The sequence below is a fragment of the Chiloscyllium plagiosum genome, unplaced genomic scaffold (genome assembly GCF_037043375.1).
Source record: "Chiloscyllium plagiosum isolate Xiang-an unplaced genomic scaffold, Cpla_swu_hap1 HiC_scaffold_51, whole genome shotgun sequence".
NCBI classification, from domain to species: Eukaryota; Metazoa; Chordata; class Chondrichthyes; order Orectolobiformes; family Hemiscylliidae; genus Chiloscyllium; species Chiloscyllium plagiosum.
The window spans coordinates 10,290,215-10,310,432 of NW_028270189.1; the positions used below are offsets into that span (position 1 = coordinate 10,290,215).

A 20,218-nucleotide genomic window follows, 5' to 3' on the forward strand; every position below is an offset into this window, starting at 1 on the left:
CCATGACACTTTTTCACTGGAGTGGATCATGAAATCGCGTCGTGACTGTGAATAAAACGATGGAAACTTCCAGCAGAGAAGGAGGCGACCCTGAAGCAGGCAGCTGAGGACAAATGTTTCTCCTTTGCCAGTGAAAGGCACTGCTTCGCAAATTGGAAACTTCGAAGTGAAGCAATGTTGGTGATTATCTTCGCTGCTTGTTCACCTTTTTAATTCTGATTCCGTGAAAGTCCATGGCATTACATATCGACATTCTGCCAAGTGCAGGCTTGTCTCTTGGGCCAGTGGCGTAATGGATAACGCGTCTGACTTCGGATCAGAAGATTGTAGGTTCGAGTCCTACCTGGCTCGAGGGGGAATGTTTTGCTTTAACCGTGGTATACGTTGACGCTCCCCTGGAAAGTTCTCTCGGGACATCGCCTCTGTGCTTCCGCATGTCAAGCTTGCATTTGTCCTATTGTCCATTTCAAATTCCAGCTCTCCACAACGGACACCTCCGTCAGTTTGGCGGTATCTTCTGGTGTGTCTCCCTCTGTGGATGAAAATGAGCATGAGTTCCTCAAAAGAGTTACAATTCGTTATACTTCTGTCCCATTATTGTGCCATGTAAGAACATAGGATAACCTCATTGACATTTGACCTGGAAACATTAGAACACACGAGACTTTGGGCCAAAGTTCGAAACTGCGACGAGAACAGATGGCTCTCTGATTAGCCGCAATGCACACGGGCGGAATGGCCTTTTCCCACTTTGAAAATCTTCGAAGACAATTTGAAAAAAATCTGCAACGAAAATGTTCAGACAGGGTGTTTTATTTACACCAAGTACGATAGTATCTATCGCCTTGTCTTGTTATTTATTTGTGAGGATTCGGTATTCTCAACACCGTGGCCCGGATCGTATTCCCGCTCATGGAATGGTTGTATTGTTCAGCAAACATATCGGTGTATCAGTACTACTGCCGATTTTCCGATGCGGGCAGGTCATTGGTTTTGTCCAAAACATTATGAAGGTTAACATAAAACAAATAGCTGCAGGTGCTGGAAATCTGAGCCAAAAACGAAAATTGTTTGTGCAGCGGAGCATGACTGGCAACAGAAAGTCGACTCTCCTGCTCCTCGGATGCAGCCTGACCTGCTGTGCTTTTCCAGCATCACTCTGATCTAAAGTCAGGTTTCCAGCATCTGCAGTCCTCACTTTTGCCTAGTTTCTTCAGTGTCTCTGGTTCCCAATTCAAGAACTCCATCACTAGCGGTTTCATGTTTGTACCTCCGTGCTGGGGAATTGAAGAGTGAAGAAAAGTAACTCACCTCCTCCATCTCTGGGGTAATTAGGGACTGAAAATGAATCGTGTCACATTGAAATATATCTACATGCGAATTAATCTCTGTCTTTTATTGGGAACCATCTCTTTCATTGTAACCATCAGGAAAGATCATTTCGTTCGCCAGAAAAAGAAATGAATATGTCACTATTTGTTTGCTTCAGGTCCGAGAATACTCAGACCAATAGCTCCTTTACTTACTTCTGCTGGTCATGTTCGCAAAGAGATATGGCAAATTGCCAAGTGTGATTTTCCTTTCAATAAATAATTTTGACTCAGTTTGCCTGCAAATATCTTTTCCTACCTTTGTGCTTTTCTTCTTTTACATTGGTGTCTCGCACCTCACAAATGACAGCAAAGGTATGAAACGAGATGGGAGCATTTCGCTCATCAGTCAGCAAGAGCTTTCAATGAGATCACGGCTGATTTGGTCAATGCTCAACGCACCTGAGCTGTCGGTAGTCATGGCCGAGTGGTTAAGGCGATGGATTAGAAATCCATTGGGGTTTCCCCACGTAGGCTCGAATCCTGCTGACTACGTTGTGAATGCTTTCCTGCTGGTGCAATTTTCGCTCAAAGTTCAGAAAAACTATTTTGTGAACCAGGCCGGTAATTTGATTAGACTTGGGAAACTCGAGTTCTTCATCAGAAATGTTCCATAGTTAAAACATTATCTCTGTTTCTCTTTCCAGATACACTGTTCGACACGTCCTGAGCAGAAATGCTACTTTTCATTAGATTCCTTTAATCCCTGTCCACTGTTCTGTGACTCGGGTCATTGGCAACACTTCCTCCTGCTCGTCAAAGTGCTCATTCCCCACCGCTCCCTCTCCATCATTAGAAACAACCGCAGGAAATCGCCACTTAACCATTTTTGTTCCAAAGTGAAACTTATCAGCCTCGGGAATCTCTCCACCAAGCGGGACTTCTCATCCCTGGACATGGTGCAAGCCAGAGGATTGTGAAGAGATACTGTGAAAATATTGTCAGTTGGCAGTTGAAAAAATGTTTAGGAAGCAAACCATATAATTTAGGCTCCAGCTTTGGAAATCTTGAGAAACTCTTTGGGAAATGGAATCAGAGGGGGATGATGAAGTGTGAACTGTCGGACCGAGTAGAGGACGGGACATTGACTCTGATGTTCTCGGGACAGGAACTGATCTGAGACATTGAAATCATTCTCGCTCACGTACGTGAGGAATGCAAACTTCATCTGGACTCTGGGACAATGAAAAACTCTGGAACACTCAAGACAATGATGTGTTTCTGTTCGCCGATGTGGAAGTTTTTGTTGGAAACGTTTTGTCCCCTGTCGAGGTGGCATCCTCCGTGCTTGGGATCCTCCTGTGAAGCGCTTCTGTGGTGTTTCGTGTGGCATTTATAGTGGCCTGTCCTTGCCGCTTGCTGTTGTCAGTTTCAGCTCTCCGCTGTAGTGGCTGGTATATTGGGTCCAAGTCGATGTGTTTGTTGATGGAGTTTGTGGATGAGTGCCATGCTTCTGGGAATTCCCTGGCTGTTCTTTGTTTGGCTTGCCCTATAATAGTAGTGTTGTCCCACTCGAATTCATGTTGCTTGTCGTCTGTGTGTGTGGCGACTACGCATATTTGGTCGCTTCGTTTCGTGGCTAGTTGATGTTCCTGGATGTGGATCGTTAGCTGTCTTCCTGTTTGTCCTATTTAGTGTTTTGTGCAGTCCTTGCATGGGATTTTGTATACTACATTTGTTTTGCTCATGTTGGGTATCGGGTCCTTAGTTCTGGTAAGCTGTTGTCTGAGTGTGGCTGTTGGTTTGTGTGCTGTTATGAGTCCTAGTGGTCGCAGTAGTCTGGCTGTCAGTTCGGAGATGTTCTTGATGTGTAGTAGTGTGGCTAGTCCTTTGGGTTGTGGCATGTCCTCTTTCCGTGGTCTATCCCTTAGGCATCTGTTGATAAAATTGCGAGGATATCCGTTTTCGGCGAATATCTTGTATAGGTGTTCCTCTTCCTCTTTTTGCAGTTCTGGTGTGCTGCAGTGTGTTGTGCCCCTTTTGAATAGTGTCTTGATGCAACTTCGTTTGTGTATGTTGGGGTGGTTGCTCTCATAATTCAGGACTTGGTCTGTGTCTGTGGCTTTCCTGTGTACCTTTGTGGTGAATTCTCCGTTAGGTGTTCTCTGTACCATCACATCTAGGAATGGGAGTTGGTTGCCCTTTTCTTCCTCTCTCGTGAATCGGATTCCTGTGAGTGTGGAGTTGATGATCCTGTGTGTTTTCTCTATTTCCGTGTTTTTAATGATTACAAAGGTGTCATCCACGTATCTGAACCAGTGTTTGGGTTGAATTTGCGGTAAGACTGCTCTAACCTTTGCATTACTGCTTCTGCTATGAGTTCCGACATCGGTGAGCCCAAGGGTGTTCCGTTGATTTGTTCGTATATCTGGTTGTTGAATATGAAGTGTGTTGTGAGGCGCAGGTCCCACGATTTAGGAAGATTAGGTAAGATTTAGGAAGCGTAGAATGGGGTAGGAAACTGCAGGGGGTGAGCACATTAAAATGTGGAGCTTATTCAAGGAAAAGCTCCTGTGTGTCCTAGATAAGTATGTACCTGTCAGGCAGGGAGGAAGATATAGAACGCGTGAGCCGTGGTTTACTAAGGAAGTGGAGTCCCTGGTCAAGAACAACAAGAAGTCTTATTATGTTAGGACAAAATGTGAAAACTCAGTTAGAGCGCTCGAGGGTTCCAACGATATCAGGAAAGATCTAAACAGAGAGCTGAGAAGAGCCAGGAGGAGACATGTGAAGTTGTTGGCAGATAGGATCAGGGTTAACCCTAAGGTTTTCCATAGGTATGTCAGGATTAAAAGAATGACGAGAGTTAAATTTGGGACAATCAAGGATAATAATGGGAAGTTGTGTGTGGAGTCAGAGGAGATTGGGGAAGCGCTAAATAAATATTTTTCGACAGTGTTCGCTATAGAAAATGAAAATGTTGGCGAGGATGATACTGAGATACTTGCGTCCAGAGTACTAGAGATTGAGGTTCACAAGGATTAGGTGATAGAAATACTGCAGAGTGTGATAACAGACAAGTCCCCTGGGCTGGATGGGATCTGTCCTAGTATCCTCTGGGAAGCAAGGGAAGAGATTGATGAGCCTTTGGCATCGATCGTCAAATCATCGTTATCTACAGGAATAGTGCTTGTGGAATGGAGCATAGCATACGTTGTTCCCGTGTTCAAAAAGTGTCGTACAGACAACCCTGGTAATTACAGACCAGTGAGTCTCACTGCAGTTGTTAGTAACGTGTTGGAAAAGGTTATTATGGATAGGATTTATGACCATCTGGAAAAGAATAATCTGATCAGGGACAGTCAGCACGGTTTTGTGATGGATCGGCCTTGCCTAACGAATCTTATTGACTTTTTTGACAAAGTGACCAAACAGGGAGATTACAGTAAACCGATTGATGTGGTGTATATGGGTTTCAGAACGTTGTTCGATAAGGTTCCCCACAATAGGCTATTATACAAAATGCGGTGGAATGGAATTGTGGGAGAGATTGCAGCTTTGATCAGTAATTGGCTTGCCAATAGAAAACAGTGTTGTAGTTAATGGAACATGTTCTTCTTGGTGTCCATGTACTGGCGGCGTACCACAAGGGTCGGTGTTAGGTCCACTGGTGTTACATGAGATCTAACCTTGCCAATCAGTCTCCCATGGGGAACATTGTTGAACGCCTTACTGAAGTCCATATAGACCACATTTACTGCTCTGCCCTCATCAATCTTCTTTGTTACTTCTTCAAAAAAACTCAATCAAATTTGTGAGACATGATTTCCCACGCACAAAACCACGTTAACTGTCCCGAATCAGTCCATGCCTTTCCAAATACATGTACATTCTGTTCCTCAGGATTCCCTCCAACAATTGGAGTATTCTTGGCAGATGCAGTTTCATGTCGGGATTGAGTTTTTTGAAGAAGTAACAAAGAAGATTGATGAGGGCAGAGCAGTAAATGTGGTCTATTTGGACTTCAGTAAGGCGTTCAACAATGTTCCCCATGGGAGACTGATTGGGAAGAATCAAAAGACACGCTACTATTAAAATCGATAGAAACACAAAAGATGTGCAGTGCAGAGGAGTCTCAGTGTTCTTATATATGAAACGAACAAAGGTTAATCACATATTTATTTCTTGCTGGCAAAGGAAAGCCTTTTCTGATGCTCACAATTAAAGAGATGGTTTCCAAGAAAATAGGAAAATTAAGTCACCAGTAGAGTAATCAATTACCAAGATATCCCTCGTGATGTTTTATGGGACATGTGGGATTATTTGATTATTGTTCTGCAAACGTTTTTACAATGGAACCGAGAGTTTTAGATGGGAAGTTAAGATCAAGCATGACTATTGCCATTTTTGTCACTCACACACAATATTTTTTCCTTGTACGATTTATTTCGCTTTGTGGTTACTGCGAGTGGGCTTGTAAACTACACATGCTTGTGAGTTCATGCCTCACTGTTCCTCAAATCCAGCCAAACAGACTTTACATTCTTACTTCCTGAATCAAGGTAATCTCTAACCATTGCATAAATGTCATTAAAACTTCGGTATTTCACACGCCTCTGTATATCATCTTACAATATTAATTGATCCTTTACTGTATTGCAGTTGCGCATAAGAAGAGAAAAATTGAATAGAGAATTGTGGACCTCCGCTTCACACACCCGTTATTGAAGCGAAAATGCAGATTACTGCCCATAATACGATCGTGGAAGCATGTGCGAAACCCTCAGGAATCACAGAATAAGTGTAGTGCCACAGGGCATGTCAGGGACAGCACCAGAAAGACAACAGAAATGCTGCTCTGAGCTCCTATTTTGGATATATTTCTCAATGAGCAATAGAGTGTCACATGTGTTCCATCAGGAGTTACCTCACACAAGGAAGTAACCAGTGCTGCAGACGGTCATATCATCCGAGTTCCAAGCCCTGGAATCAGAGACATTCAATATTCTGTGCATAACTGCAAGGAACAGCTGTCGGAGGCGTTTATAGTCCATGTGAAATTATGAATGCAGCTCTCTAGTTGTCAGCCTCTTTCTCCTTTGTCGTGTTTCGTGCAGTCCCTGCGTGGAATCTCGTCAACCACGTTTGACCTGCACATGATGCGGATTGGGCCTTGTTTTCTCGTGAGTTGTTGTCTCAGTGAGGCTCTCGGTTTCTGTGTTGTCATAAGTCCGAATGTTCGGAGGAGTCTGGATATCGTTTTCCAGAATTTGTTTTTAATACAGGGAAGCATGATTTAAAAATTACCTCAAAGCATATCCTCGCTGCGAACTTTGTGTGCCATGCATCTGCGAATGAAGGTGTGTGGATATTGGTTCTTGTCAAAGAATTTGTGTGGACGTCAGTCCAGCAGTCCCTAGTAGCAATACATAAAAAAGGCAAGGGCCACACATTCGACTAGAATAGCACAACAATAATAGGACAGGGCAAGCAGAAGACAGCCAGACAATTCCTGGAAGCAGGGCACTCATCCACGGATTCCATCCGTTGGACCCAATCTGCAATCCCAACAAACGGAAGCAGCGAGAATGAAACCAAATGAATTCGTACCAAAACATGAGAGCAGCGCTTCACAGGAACCTCTGCAGCGCTGAGAATGTCACCCAGACAGGCGAGGAAAAGTCTGCAAACCATCTTCCTCGCGTCACCGAACTTTTCAACAAGAACTCCAGAAGCATCCGAACTTCACTCCTTTCTGCTCCAAAACACTCCGCTTTTCCACAACAGACAATTGCACACTCAACTACCGCGTGCAAGATGAGAATACCAGCCCCTACACTGCCAAGGGCGGCAGTAAGAGCGAGGGGAAACAGCTGCCACTGTCATTCCACAGCTACAGACGCTCTTTTGGAAATGTACATTTTCGTATGAATGTCGGGGCAGCAGTAGAATATGGGAACTAAACAGCCTGCGCTGTGTCTTCATATTCTGGACAATGTGAGTTGTTCACAGCTTTCACTGAAAGTGAGTGGACGTCGTTATTTCACCGCTGTTGTGAAGCCAGATCCTGCACTGAATCTGCTCCCTCGTTTTTTGTTGTTGTTGTGGGTAAAAGGTGGGCAATCGCAACGTGAAACGTTGTTATATTTCTCTCATTTCCTCCATTACTGTTCTGGTGAGGGAGGCTGGAGATTGGCTTGCTCGATCAGATGGAGGCACCAGCGCATTGTTGACCTAATTTAATCGAGAATATAATTGGTAATATTCACTTTGCATGGTACAGTTTTCTGTTATGTTTTATGTTACTTGAGCCCTTTCTGTTACTTGGCAATGCTCTAAATCTCCAGAATGTCGGGAAGCTCCGTTTGGAATTGCTTCGGTACTATTTGTGTGAACAGTTCTTGACATACACGTCTCGCACTGCCTCACAGACAGAAGTAATGAGTTTGTGTGTCTGATAATGACTCTGCCTTTTGAGTTTTGCACCTGGTCCACGTTAAGAGCTGTCAGTTTTTGGATTCACTGGAGAGTTGAGGGGATAACACGATTTGTGAGGTTTTTTTAGTCAACAAAATTATTTGATTGTATCAAGGAATGTATCAAGGAGAATGGTCATTGTCTGTAAATGTCTGGAAAACATTCCTCTCTATGTCATTTCAAAACATTACGCCTCAAGAAAAAATAAAATTCAAATGCGCTGACTTAGTAACAAACAGCATGCGTTTTTGCAATTGATCTATTGAAACTGTTGTCAGGTCCTGGAGTATCACAGAATTTCCGAGCACGGAAGCAAACCTTCCTATCCAACTTGCACCTGCTGAACAGATGACCGTAACTAATCGAAACATATTTGCCAATATTTGTCCCTTATCTATCCGAACACTTCCTGTCTGCATACCCATTTAGATGCCTTTGAAGTGTTGTGAGCGCACCAAACTCTGCCACTCAATGTGGCAACTTATTCCACACGCACAAAAATATCTGTATTAAAAACAAGTGTCGCTCACATCCCTTTCAAATTGTACTGCTCTCACATTAAACCTATGCTATCCCTCTTTAAACTCACGTGACTTCTGAAAAAGTGTAGATTGACTATGTCCTCTGCTCGTCTACCTCATGATTTTGTAAACTTTTCCAAGGACATCCCTCAGGCCTGCAGCTCCAGGGAAAACTGTCGAAGAATATTCAGCTTCTCACTAATGTCCACACCGTGCAAACCTTTCAAATCATTGTAAATATTTTTTTAATTATGCGAAGGTATTCGTAGAAAGCGCCAGGGGAAATTGCCTGAAGTGAAGCGATGCTGAAACATTAGTCTTGACAGGTTTGGCGCTTAGTTATCGTCAGGGAGCGTCGCCGAGTGGTTTAATGTAGGTAAAAACAATGAATGCAGATGCTGGAGACCAGATTGAGGATTAGTAGTGCTGAAGAGCGCAGCAGTTCAGGCAGCATCCGAGGAGCAGTAAATCGACGTTTCGGGTGAAACCCTGTATTCCTGATGAAGGGCCTTTGCCTGAAACGTCGATTTTACTGCTCCTCGGATGCTGCCTGAACTGCTGTGCTCTTCCAGCACAACTAATCCAGAGAGGTTTAATGTGCTGGGTTTAGGGTCCAGTCTCTAGTGCGTCGTGGGTTTGAAACCCAACTTTGCAATAGAACAGCAGCAGGCAGCTTTTTATGACAGAACTACATAGGTCATGATATTGTTTTATGGGTGTGTTTGTTACTCCTCGGGTCTCTCACTCTCTCTGCGATAAACACGGGTACATGAGCAACTGATTCTTAAAATAATGAGAACTACTGCTGTCCACATCCTCTCGAGCACTGTGCGTTTGGATATGTAGACGCACAATTTTGCTGCCAGTTGCTGTGTCTCAAATGGTCAGTGCATTTGGGTGAAATGTTGGTTCTCCTCGCCCAAAAAGAGCACAGAGCTGTACATCTCTATGACTCTATGACTCTAAGTATTGAGACCGACCATGTACTGACACTACAACCACGAGAACCCATCCATGATTGACCCTGAGTCCGCAGTGAGTGAAACGGTCACGTGCAGCAGAATGTGACCCCACTCTCTACAAGCCCCTGCTGCCACCAGAAAGGAGCCACTGCTGTTTCAATCAGCGGCTTCCTGCCCAGACCTGGGACACAGCTCATGGAAACTCCTTCCTCAGGAACGGCTGTTACCGTGTGAAAGGGTAAAAAATTGTAATTCAAATTGGAAATGGCTTCAGAAGATTGTTCCTGTTTTTAAAACATTTTATAATCAGAATTTCTGTCTCGAATTTAGAAGTGGTAAACTTTGTAGGCAGGTAGATCAAAGAAAGTGTTGATGGTGAGGACTCTGTCTCTTCAGCAGATGGGATTCCCTACACTCTAATCAGAAATGATTTGGTTTCCTGAGGTATTTTCCCGATTGATTTGCAGTCTGCCAGATTGTCTGGGAATCACTTCGGCGACCTAAGGATCATGGTCGAAATATGAAAATATTAACAGAGAATCGTAAATCCCGGGGCAAGGCCTAAATGGATTGCAATGGTCTGAAGGAATAAATCTGAGAATTGAAAAGACTTGAATAATGTTAGTTGCAATGGGGAGGAATGAACGAGATTTTTGAAAATTGCCGTGTCAGCTGAATTAAACTCAGTATGAAATGATAAATTAACCAACACCAATCCTGTCCTGGCTCGCTCAGTCGGTAGAGCTAGAGACCTTTAATCTCAATGGCGTGGGATCGAGACCCACGCAGGGCGCTGTTGTTTGTTAATATGTTTGCCGCTCTCCATTAATGTTACAAGAGCGAATTCGCTCACTGAGGCAGGTTTTGTTGACACATTTTTCCTCCGTTTTTGATCATCTCTTGGTTTCTGAGTGAAAACTGTCTCCACTGTACTGCAGGTGCAAGAGACAAGGTTATCAGTTCAGCCGAATATACTATAAACGATGTCCCTTCCAAAACGTGAAGTACCATTCCAAACGTGCCCCAACCAAAGTGTCCAGAGACGTCGAATGCGAATGGCCACATGAGAGTGACAGCTGCGTGTCAAATGGTGCTGCAATAGAATTAACTGAATGAGAATGCTCTGATGGAAACCGAATGGAAGTCTTCCTGAAATTTTCCTAATTCACTCGGTAAATGATGCTGTTGTGTACCGATATGGGTTTACATCATGAACAGCTTATTGTCAGTAACACGGGTGGGGGTGATGCAGGATAGTGAGGGTTCTGTGTGAGTCAGAAGTGATTTGTTCGAACAGGGAATTCAAACGTCCACAGAGCAGACATAGCTGATTGGTCCAGGTTCACACTACTCCCTTCTGTTTCAGTACCAACAAAAGAAATTGCGGGAAAATCTCAGCAAGTCTGGTAGAATCTTGGAATGGAAAATCGAGTTAAGTCTTCAAGACCAGTGACATTTATTTCTCCATGTCCATCTCCGTCTACCTTTTTATTGAATATGTCCTGACTCCCAACTTTATACTCAGTTTCTCTTTTATTACTCCGTCTCCAAACATTCTCCCAGTCTCCAAATTTAATAGCAGAACTGTTTCATCTCTCACCTCGCCGAGTTATGAGAGGAGGACTTTGAAATGCACGATTAACTCTGTTTCTATTCTATGAAGATTTGTTTCTCTTCTTGTGGCTAATCTGAATGAAAACCATGTTCTGCTTCCACAGAGAGCACAGACCCGGTTCTGCCAGAAGGAATCCAGTGATTGATTGTATCCAACTGGAATCATAGAGTCATAGAGATGGACTGCAGGGAAACAGACCCTTCGTTCAAACCTGTCCATGCTGACCGGAAATCCCAATCCAATTTGGTCCGTCTTTCCAGCATACGGCCCATATCCCTCCAAACCCTTCCTACTCATATACCATTTAAAATGCCTCTTAAATGTTGCAATTGTACGAGCCTCCATTACATCCTCTGGCAGCCATGGCAACACATACACGAATAAATTGTCACTGCAAATCCACTCTAAGGATCTCGCCTTTCTGAGCTGAAACTATCTCGCTGTTCATTCAATGTCGCTATGTCTAATTCTTGGAACTCCCTCCCTATCGACATCATGGCTGTATCACTGTGTTGAGCACTTCGAGGACGAAGTAAAGTAACTTACCATCTCAATCTCTTGAGTAATTATGGTTGGGCAGTGAAGCCTATCCCAAAGAGTGACGTGCATTCTTCAGAATTTCGTTTGAAAAAGCTGCAGTTTCCAACTGGAAACCCAAAAGTGATCCGGAACAAATGTAAAGTTTCGAAGGGAAAGTAGGATAACCTGAAAGTCAATTATGACTGGGATGAATGAGGCAGAAAGTGAGTGAGGAGCTGTTGGCACAAGGATGAATGTCAGTGCTAATGGTTTAGCCCTTACTGCCCACTGTTAACACCGACTTACACACCACTGCTGGTAAATTCACCACAATTACCCTGGTCTCTTGGTATGAGTTTCCCTCTGTGCATATTCACGCGGTAAATCGGCCCAGGGATGATGAAAGCATTCTGTTTATCCTGTCAGGTTAAAGAGGTGAAGGCATCAGTTTGAAATCAAAGCAAGAAGAGATTGCCTCTTCCTGTACATTTTCATTGGAGAGTCACCAGCTGTGAACTTCTTTCCTGCACAAGCGGACGTTGATATAAATTCTCATCGAGCAGCTTTATTACAGAAAGGTGGTCCGAATAACTGTGATCAAATACTTCATTAAATGCCATTATTGATTTGAAGAACAATGTCTGTGGTTTCGTCAGTTAAAGCATTTGGTAATAACTAGGCGTTAATGGTGTCAAATGCTGTCAAATGTTCTGTACATTGAAAGTTCATTGTTTAAACTTCTAGTAAAAGCCGTATTGTTTATCCAACATCGCGAAAGTGACGGCTCAGCATGCTTCTTGTGTTTGAGCTCAGACCGTTGTTATTTCGTGCTACCAAGCCCTACCGTCTGATGTGGACCCATTAATCTTTGTTCTATCCTGCTAATTCAACGCAGAGTTCTTTTTACTCTGTTCGACAAGGATTTGTCTATCTCTTCTACTATTATTCTCCGTCCGTCTTTTCAAGTTTTTTGGGAATAATAAAGAGACGCAGGAGACACTGCAGACTTGCAGGACAATGTTGTAGTAATAACGCATCCAATGAGATAATGGCTCTCATTGTCTGCTGTCACCATTCATTGATTTTAGGCAAACAGCAATGGCATCATAGAAATCCTACAATTGTAGTGAAACTGCTTTTTTTCTGGTCTATTATGAATACTATTTAGAATTGTAAAAGCTCATAACGTTTTGAGTGAACAAATGTTACCTGATCTCAGACCCAAGTAACACAGACATTACTTGGAGACTGTGAGCCCAGTTCTACACATTCTGGCCGAGGGGGCGGAGAAAGCCACGGAACAGCCTGCGATCTTAACACTTTTCCAAGAGTAGAAATGAAAAATGAGGGATATTGACAGACAGAGAGTGGGAGAATGTAGAAGAGAGTGAGGTGGTACAGAGAGACAAAGTGAGACAAACAGAAATTCTCCATTCACCATGGTGGCTCATCGACATAAAGGAGAAGAACAAGATAATGAAGGCCAGCCTTTCACCAACTCAGGGCAACAGCAACAGCATTACAGCCGATAAAGGAATTTTGCATTTTTACAGATGACGTCTGTCAGCTAATGAGAGATTCTGGTAAATATGCTGTATCGCGAAGTGAAATTGACAATTACCCCGGCAATAAAACAATAAAAAGCATAAGTAGCCTGAATCTGTGATATGAAACATTAAATCTCTTTGTCTCCACAGATGCTGTCAGGCCTGCAGAGTTTCTCTGTCAATTCCTGTTGTTGATTCAGATTTCCTGGATTCGCACTTCTTTGTTTTATGCTAGTCTGAATCCTGTTTGTGACAATACTCGATTAATTGCCAGCTCCACACAACATTCCCTGCTTTGGGAAGGTTGTCAACAACATAAACGGTCAGAGGAAATCCCCCATTGCTACAGCAGTGAGAGCACTGAGTCCTTAACAGTAGACTTCCACGGAAAGTGAAATATGGCGCTGTAAGTTTTCTCAATGAATCCACTTTTACTTTTTTTCATTTGTGATCATTTTCGCTGCACATCAGTTACTTTTTTTCTTCCATTTCTGTCAGCTTGTAAAAGGCCTTTCCGCCCATCTGCAGTGCGGGTCATTGGACATTCATCTTTTATATTCAAGGGGCCACTATTTCTTGCACTGCATCTCGGGTGGGGTGGGTGCGAGGCTGTACCACTATATTCACCTGTCTATAGATATCGGAGAAGGGTCTATCTATTCCACACCACGAGGCTTCCTCATCACTCTTCTGAATCTTGGTTATTATTACCCTTGCCCATGGCACCTCCTTCTTTGATAACAGGAAACCGATATCCCGTGTCAGGTGTACCTGCAGCCATGGTGGATACTACTCAGTGCCAGTAACTGGGTACACAAGGATCTCTGCGTAAACATTTATTGCCTTATTTATAGTCGTCCTGGGAACCAAACGGGCATGGGTGGCATGTAAAGGTCAACTTAACATCCTTGGTTAAGATTACGTCTGCGGTTGTATCCCAGACACCCCTGCCTTCACGACTCGTCCTGCCATGCAGGCCCATATTTCTATGAGTCTTCTAATCACTACTTACAATTATTTGGATCCGGTGTTGTCCAATGTCTCCTCAAGGTCAGCTACACGTTTGCAATGGCTGGCGCGTATCAACGTGGCTCTTTCGGCGATCTTAACAGCTGTCTGTGTTGTCGGGAGCACTTGGAACGGTCCCAGCCAGCTCTTCGCCTTCCTGCTTTTGCTCCTGAAGTCTTTCACCACTACCCAGTCTTCAGGTTCTAGATTGTGCATCTTCCCTTCTGCTGGTTGGGGTAGTGCTGCCCTTCTTTTGATTTTGTATTTGAGACAGAAGTGTGGAGAGTTTTATACCGTAACATAACATCTCGTCCTCACAGTGGTCTGTTATCTGTCTTACAATCGGTCTTGGCCAATTGCTGTATTGGGCCACCTTCCAAACAAAATCTCAAACGTCCTAAGATTTACTCTTCCTCTCCTTCATATACATGAGCACAATTGGAAATGCCTTTGTCCATGTCACCTCTAGTTCCTCACAACATTTTGCCAATTTATTTTTCAGGGTAGAGTTCTCTCTTTCCACTACCCCACCGCTCGCTGGGTGATAGGCACAATGTTGCCTCACCTTTATTTCCAAGTAATCACTGATCTGATGTAGGGCAATATTTATAAATGGCTTTCCATTGTCGCTGCTTAGCCTTTCAGGGATGCACCATCTCGGAATTATTTCAGTTAGCAAAGCCTTGGCTACTGCATTGGCATCCTGTTTAGACGTGGGAGCACTTCTACCCCTTGGGAAAACATCAACTATTACCAGACAATGCCTTTTCCCCTCGCTGGGTGTTAGTTCAATAAAATCCATCTGTAAATGTTCAAAGGGTCATTGGGATTGGGGGTGTTCTGCCTGATTCATTTGTATTCCCCTCCCCACATTATTAGTGGCACAGAAAACACATTATTCACTTTTTTAAAATGAGTAATGAGTAAATCCCTTTCTGTACCAGCGTGCTGAAATATTGTCGAACATCCCCACTTTTGACACATGGTCCTTACCGTGTGTTACTTTGGCATAGAAAGGGAATAAAGATCGTGGCAGACAGGGATTACCATTGGGGCCACACTACACCCATTCCCTCATTCTGCACCCTGCCCTTGTCCATTCACGCTTCTCCTTCGATGTGGCCTGCGACTGTAACTCCCATCAGTCTGCTTTGGATTACAAATATTTGACATACACATGCCAAACTGATCACTTGGCGGCTGATTGGCTGCCGTCCTTGCCGCGGAGTCTACATTTTCATTGCCTTGAGAAATTGAATCATAATTCTTCCTGTGGGCTTCACATGGACACACAGTGATTGATTTAGGCAATCGGACTGCTTTCAGGAGGTCAGAGATCTGGCCATGTTATGTGATTGACTTTCCAGTGGAGGTCAAGAAGCCCTTGTATTTCCACAAGGATCCAAAATTATGTACAACCCCGAATGCATATCTGCTGTCGATGTAAATATTCACTGTTCTGCCTTCGGTCAATTTACATGCCTCAATCAAGGCAATCAGCTCTGCTGCTTGCGCTGACAGATGAGAAGGAAGTGATCCCGCTTTGACTACCTCGTGGGTAGTTGCTACAACATACCAGACATTGGCCAATCTCTTTGCTTCTGAATGCTGACCTATCCACAATAAAACGTCGTATCCAGATTCTAAATTGGTGAATCCTACACGTCTGGTCTCGGGCTTCCAACCTAAGAACTTCAACTGTTGTTCCACAAGTTGTAGTTTTGCGAGACTAGATGGCAGAGCATCGCAAGCCTACCTTTCTCACATTGTTTCTCTGTTGATGCTGCGATTAAGCATTCGCTTCCATACTGCCGAAGCGCTGACCCCCCCCCCCCCCCCCCCCCCGGTTAAAACAAGAGTCTCCAGACTCCTGTGTCGAGCCTCTTGAATTATGGTGGGAACTCACAGTAATCTTGAAAATGTCACGTGAAAGTATACTATTTGCCTTTGAATGGAAATGTGAAGCAGAATTGACTGTCAGCGTGTAACAGTACACAAAACAATGCATTTGCTAAATCCACAATAGAGAGCCATTTACATCCGGTGCAATTTGAGCCAATATAATATAGGGGTTGGGAACATTTGGAGTGTGTGGATCAACAGCGTTCTTTATAACCTGCAGGTCATGAACAAACCTCCATTCCCCCGATTCACCTGGAATGTTTGCCTTTTTGAACGAAAAAAATGGGTGTTCTCACCAGTGATTATTCACGGGGTATTATCATTTCAGCCTATAAGAGAGATTCAAAGACTGGGGTAATTCCTTGCACAGCCTCGGGTTTTAACGGCTCTTTTGCTTTGCAAGGACGATACTCAGACTTAGGGGTTATTCTTAAGGGTTCGTATGAGCCCCACATCGTGTTTGCCTTTTGCCCTGAAAACAGTTGGAACCCTTCTTAATCTTGGGTCCGAAAAATCTACCATAGGTAAACGCCAGATGATACTCCTGGCGGTGATTACCTGGACTGTCCTGTCTGCCTGAGTTAGCCAATTTAGTTTCTTCCTTTACGTCTTTATAACTGCATTTAGGCAGATACCCACATCGACCCTGAAGATACAATCTTTCGTTTTTTGGGCCTGTCGTACCCATGGTCCAAAATTCTGACACCTGTCGCTGGATGCCTTCGCCAATGATCCGTGAGGAAAAGAGCCTTCCACATCAAACACACAGGGTCTACGTACCGTCATAGATACTTGAAAAAGTTTAAAGTGACAGCACATCGGTGATCATTCCAATAAAATTCGCACAATAACAACTGATCTGGTTTAATCAATCTCCTGTACCAATCCTTCTCTTATGATTTGTCAGGACCATCGCAGTGTGTGTGTGTGTGTGTGCTGTGCAGTGCAGCATATTTCCAGCAAGAAAATCGGTGTTAATGGGATTACCATGGCTACTTGCTTCCTGGGTGAGTGAACCGCTCACGTAACCTATCGCTCTCTGACATGCATCAGTGGTCGTGATTAATATTTTCCAGCCTGCACTGTTAAATATTCTTTTTGTATTACCTGCAAACCCGTCAGGGTACTGCGAAAATCTGACCCCAGTCTCACTATGAGATCCCGAGACATCAGATTAACAGAACAGGATTCCGATAACAGAAATGAGAATTGGAATGTTTTCCCATTACTAGTTTCTCACAATAGGGGTGCGGTCAATATCTCTCGTGTCACGACTCCTGATGTACCCATTGAGTTGAGGAAGCTTCCGTTCATCTTTATTTGCATCGACTCTCTGAACTGCCTTGATTTATGAACTGAATATGTTGCCCTTGTATCTTCCAATAAAGTAAGAGGTGGACCTTCCACATATAACATAGATGTAAGCATTGACTTATATGCATCATCGTTGTACTGAAAATATAGTTCACGCTTTGCAAACTCAGTGCTCAGTATAGACGTGGGACGTGTTTCAGTGCCCATAAGGTTAGTAGTAGAGATGAGCATAAGCGAGTTTTCGTTGCCAAGCATAAAGCAAAGAGGCTTACCTGTAACTTTGGGGCTGCCCACCTCCACCTCAGCCTTCCTCCATTCGTCACCCTGCTGCACAGCCTCCAGGGCCGATTGAGGCTGTCTGGGCGTGCAATGCCTCACTCAGTGGTCCATTGCTCTGCAAACAAAGCATCCGCCAGATTTACCTCTGCCAGCACTTCTTTTCACGCAGCACCTCCTTCCAACGGCTGGGCGACCATTTGCATCATAGTAAGCTGAGCTTTATTTGTTTGTTGTTCCATCTTTAATGTCCGTTTCTCCTTCTCTTGGGCCAGAAAGTTTTCAGCATGTAGCGCGTTCTATCAAATTCAGGTTTCCCATGTCCCAGGTAATACATTGGCAAGACGCCTCATATAATGGGCGCCTGATAGCTTTCACATATTCCCTTTAAAGTACAATTCGCTTCTTCTTATCAACACTTCAATGTCAGTGGCCTGAAAGATTCGCGTTCCTTTCCAGATATGGAGTTGTTTTTATTTCTAATTCCTTGGCTGTTGATATGGTAGTTTGCTGGCCTTGTAAGTCTGCCATTAGTTCGGTTTAAATTAACATAGATTTTCTTTCTGTCTGCAACACTTGCCCTCTGCAAAGTCAGGCCCTTACTTTTTTGTTTCCCTGTGCTTTTATTGCTTTCAAAAGAAATGTTAATTTTCCATTGCAATAGACATTACATGATTTTCACAGGTTGGTGCAACATTGAGGGCCGAAGTGCCTGTACTGCACTGTAACGTTCTATGTTGTAAGATACATTTCCTGCTAGTTTTCGATGTCTCTCCTCACTGTGGAAACTTCCAGACACATCTTCCAGTGATGTGTCTGCACTTCATTGAATCCAGAAAACTGTAGTTCCTGCTGAGAATGTGATCTCTCTACAATGGAGAGAGGAAAACAGAGTCGGTGACAAAGCTGAGATCACTTAAGTTCTGTCCAGAAACAACAAAAATTACCCCGGTCTTCCAGTGTCCTGTCACTTTAACATTGCATTGTGTGCCCAAGCCATCATACCAGTCTCAGGTCTGCTGCAGTTCTTCAAGGCACAGTGCAAGCTGGAAGATTGGCAACTCATTTTCTACTGAAAGACCATGCAGATTTCAGGACCCAACATCGAGTTCAATCATTTTGGATCCTGTCCGCCCTCTTCCACATTTTTCACCCAGCCACACATCGCATCAGTTCCGAACACGAATCTTTGGACTCGAAGCGTTAACTGTCCTTTCTCATCATAGATGGACAAGAGCTGCTGATTTTGTTCAGACATTTTGGCATTTCTTAAAAGAACATTTCTTTTTCAGTTGTAATTGCAAGACTGCAGGAACCGTCTGATTGCAGGAGGAGAAGTTCACAGGAGATGAAAATAATGCCAAGGGCTGGGCCATTCCCATTGTGAAGGTAGATGAGCTCAGCTGGGGCTATGTACCTAAGCACAGAGAAGACTGAGTGAGAAACTGATTAAGATTCACATATTATGAAGAGGATAGATATTTATGACAAGGATGAGGCTTTTCGGGAACGAAGAATAACCAGTGACATAGTTGAAAAGCAGGAGAAAAGCGGTTTAGTGGAGATTTAGGAAGAACACTTTCAACCATAGAGTGTTGTTAATCTGGAATTTCTTATTTGAACATGTGGTAATGCTAAGTGTTATGAGGACATTTCAGCAGTATATAGCCGAACACTTGAAGATCCAGAGCACACGTGGATAAGGAACAGATACTGGAAAGTGCGACGAGGTCAGACAGACGTGAGATAGGTGTCCTGAGAGAAATCGTTCTAAGACAAACTTTTGTGCTGAAAACTGGGTGAGGCCGCGACTCTGTGGTGCAATGGCAAGCGCGTTGAATTTCTACGCCTTTCTTAAGACTGCCATTCAAAAGTTGTGGATGCAAATCTCATCAGAGTCGAGTTTTAGTTTATGGTTTGAAAGGTGTTCAGACCAGACTCGGCTGCTCATCTGCAAAACCTATGACATTCATGAAGAAACCCAACTGGCTCCAAATGCAACATTTTCCTCTCAGCGATGAATAACCTCGATGTGTATTTATGGTAGAGATCGATAAATATGTGTTAGCCACTTGGCAACACGATGATATGGATACGATGGAAAAAGACATAAAAGTGCTGTGTGAGCTGTGATGGTACAGAATGGCGTGGCCGGGCAGGAGCGGTGTTAAGAATGGCCTACTTTTGCTCCATTCTGCTTGAGTCTTTTCTGGCCCAGGTTTTTAAACAATCACAATTAGAACAATGTGAATCTACACCAATTAATATTTTCTGTCTCACCTCCACTTCGCTACCCTCCAAGCTGGAATAGATAGCTCCTGTTTCAGCTTTAGGTCAGACAGTGGAGGATTCTCACAAGTTCTCTGTCAGGCTGAACATCCCTTCACATAGGTTTCCAAGTGGACACATGGAGCAAGCGATTACATGGATGCTGGGGATTGAGGGACAGATTTCCCTCTTGCTGGGCTAGAATTCTGGCCAAGGTAATGAACGTGAATTTCTGACATTTTGGAACTTACTCTGGATTCTTGCGACTTTACTGATTAAACTAAAATTCAATTTGCCCGTGTATAACATGATTAATTTTTCACTATTTATAAAAAAAAACCATGCGACGTGTCCTTGGATGTAGTAATGCAGAAGATTGTTGACGTTGTGTACAGTGTGGGTCATTGTGCCGTATGAACATTCCAAAGGTTACTGGTGAAGTACCAGTGAATCGAATTCTCTGACGAATTGATACCGATAGAAGGAAAATCCCAGTACA

General features: G+C 43.6%; 2 non-coding genes across 2 annotated transcripts; both read left to right on the top strand.

Moving 5' to 3' along the window:
* The first annotated feature begins 278 nt into the window (after positions 1-278).
* On the top strand, positions 279-351 carry trnar-ucg (transfer RNA arginine (anticodon UCG)). Its single transcript has one exon. It is a non-coding gene; the product is annotated as a tRNA-Arg (tRNA).
* Positions 352-1,783: 1,432 nt separating this feature from the next.
* Positions 1,784-1,865, top strand: trnas-aga (transfer RNA serine (anticodon AGA)). The gene has a single exon. It is a non-coding gene; the product is annotated as a tRNA-Ser (tRNA).
* The last annotated feature ends 18,353 nt before the right edge of the window (positions 1,866-20,218 follow it).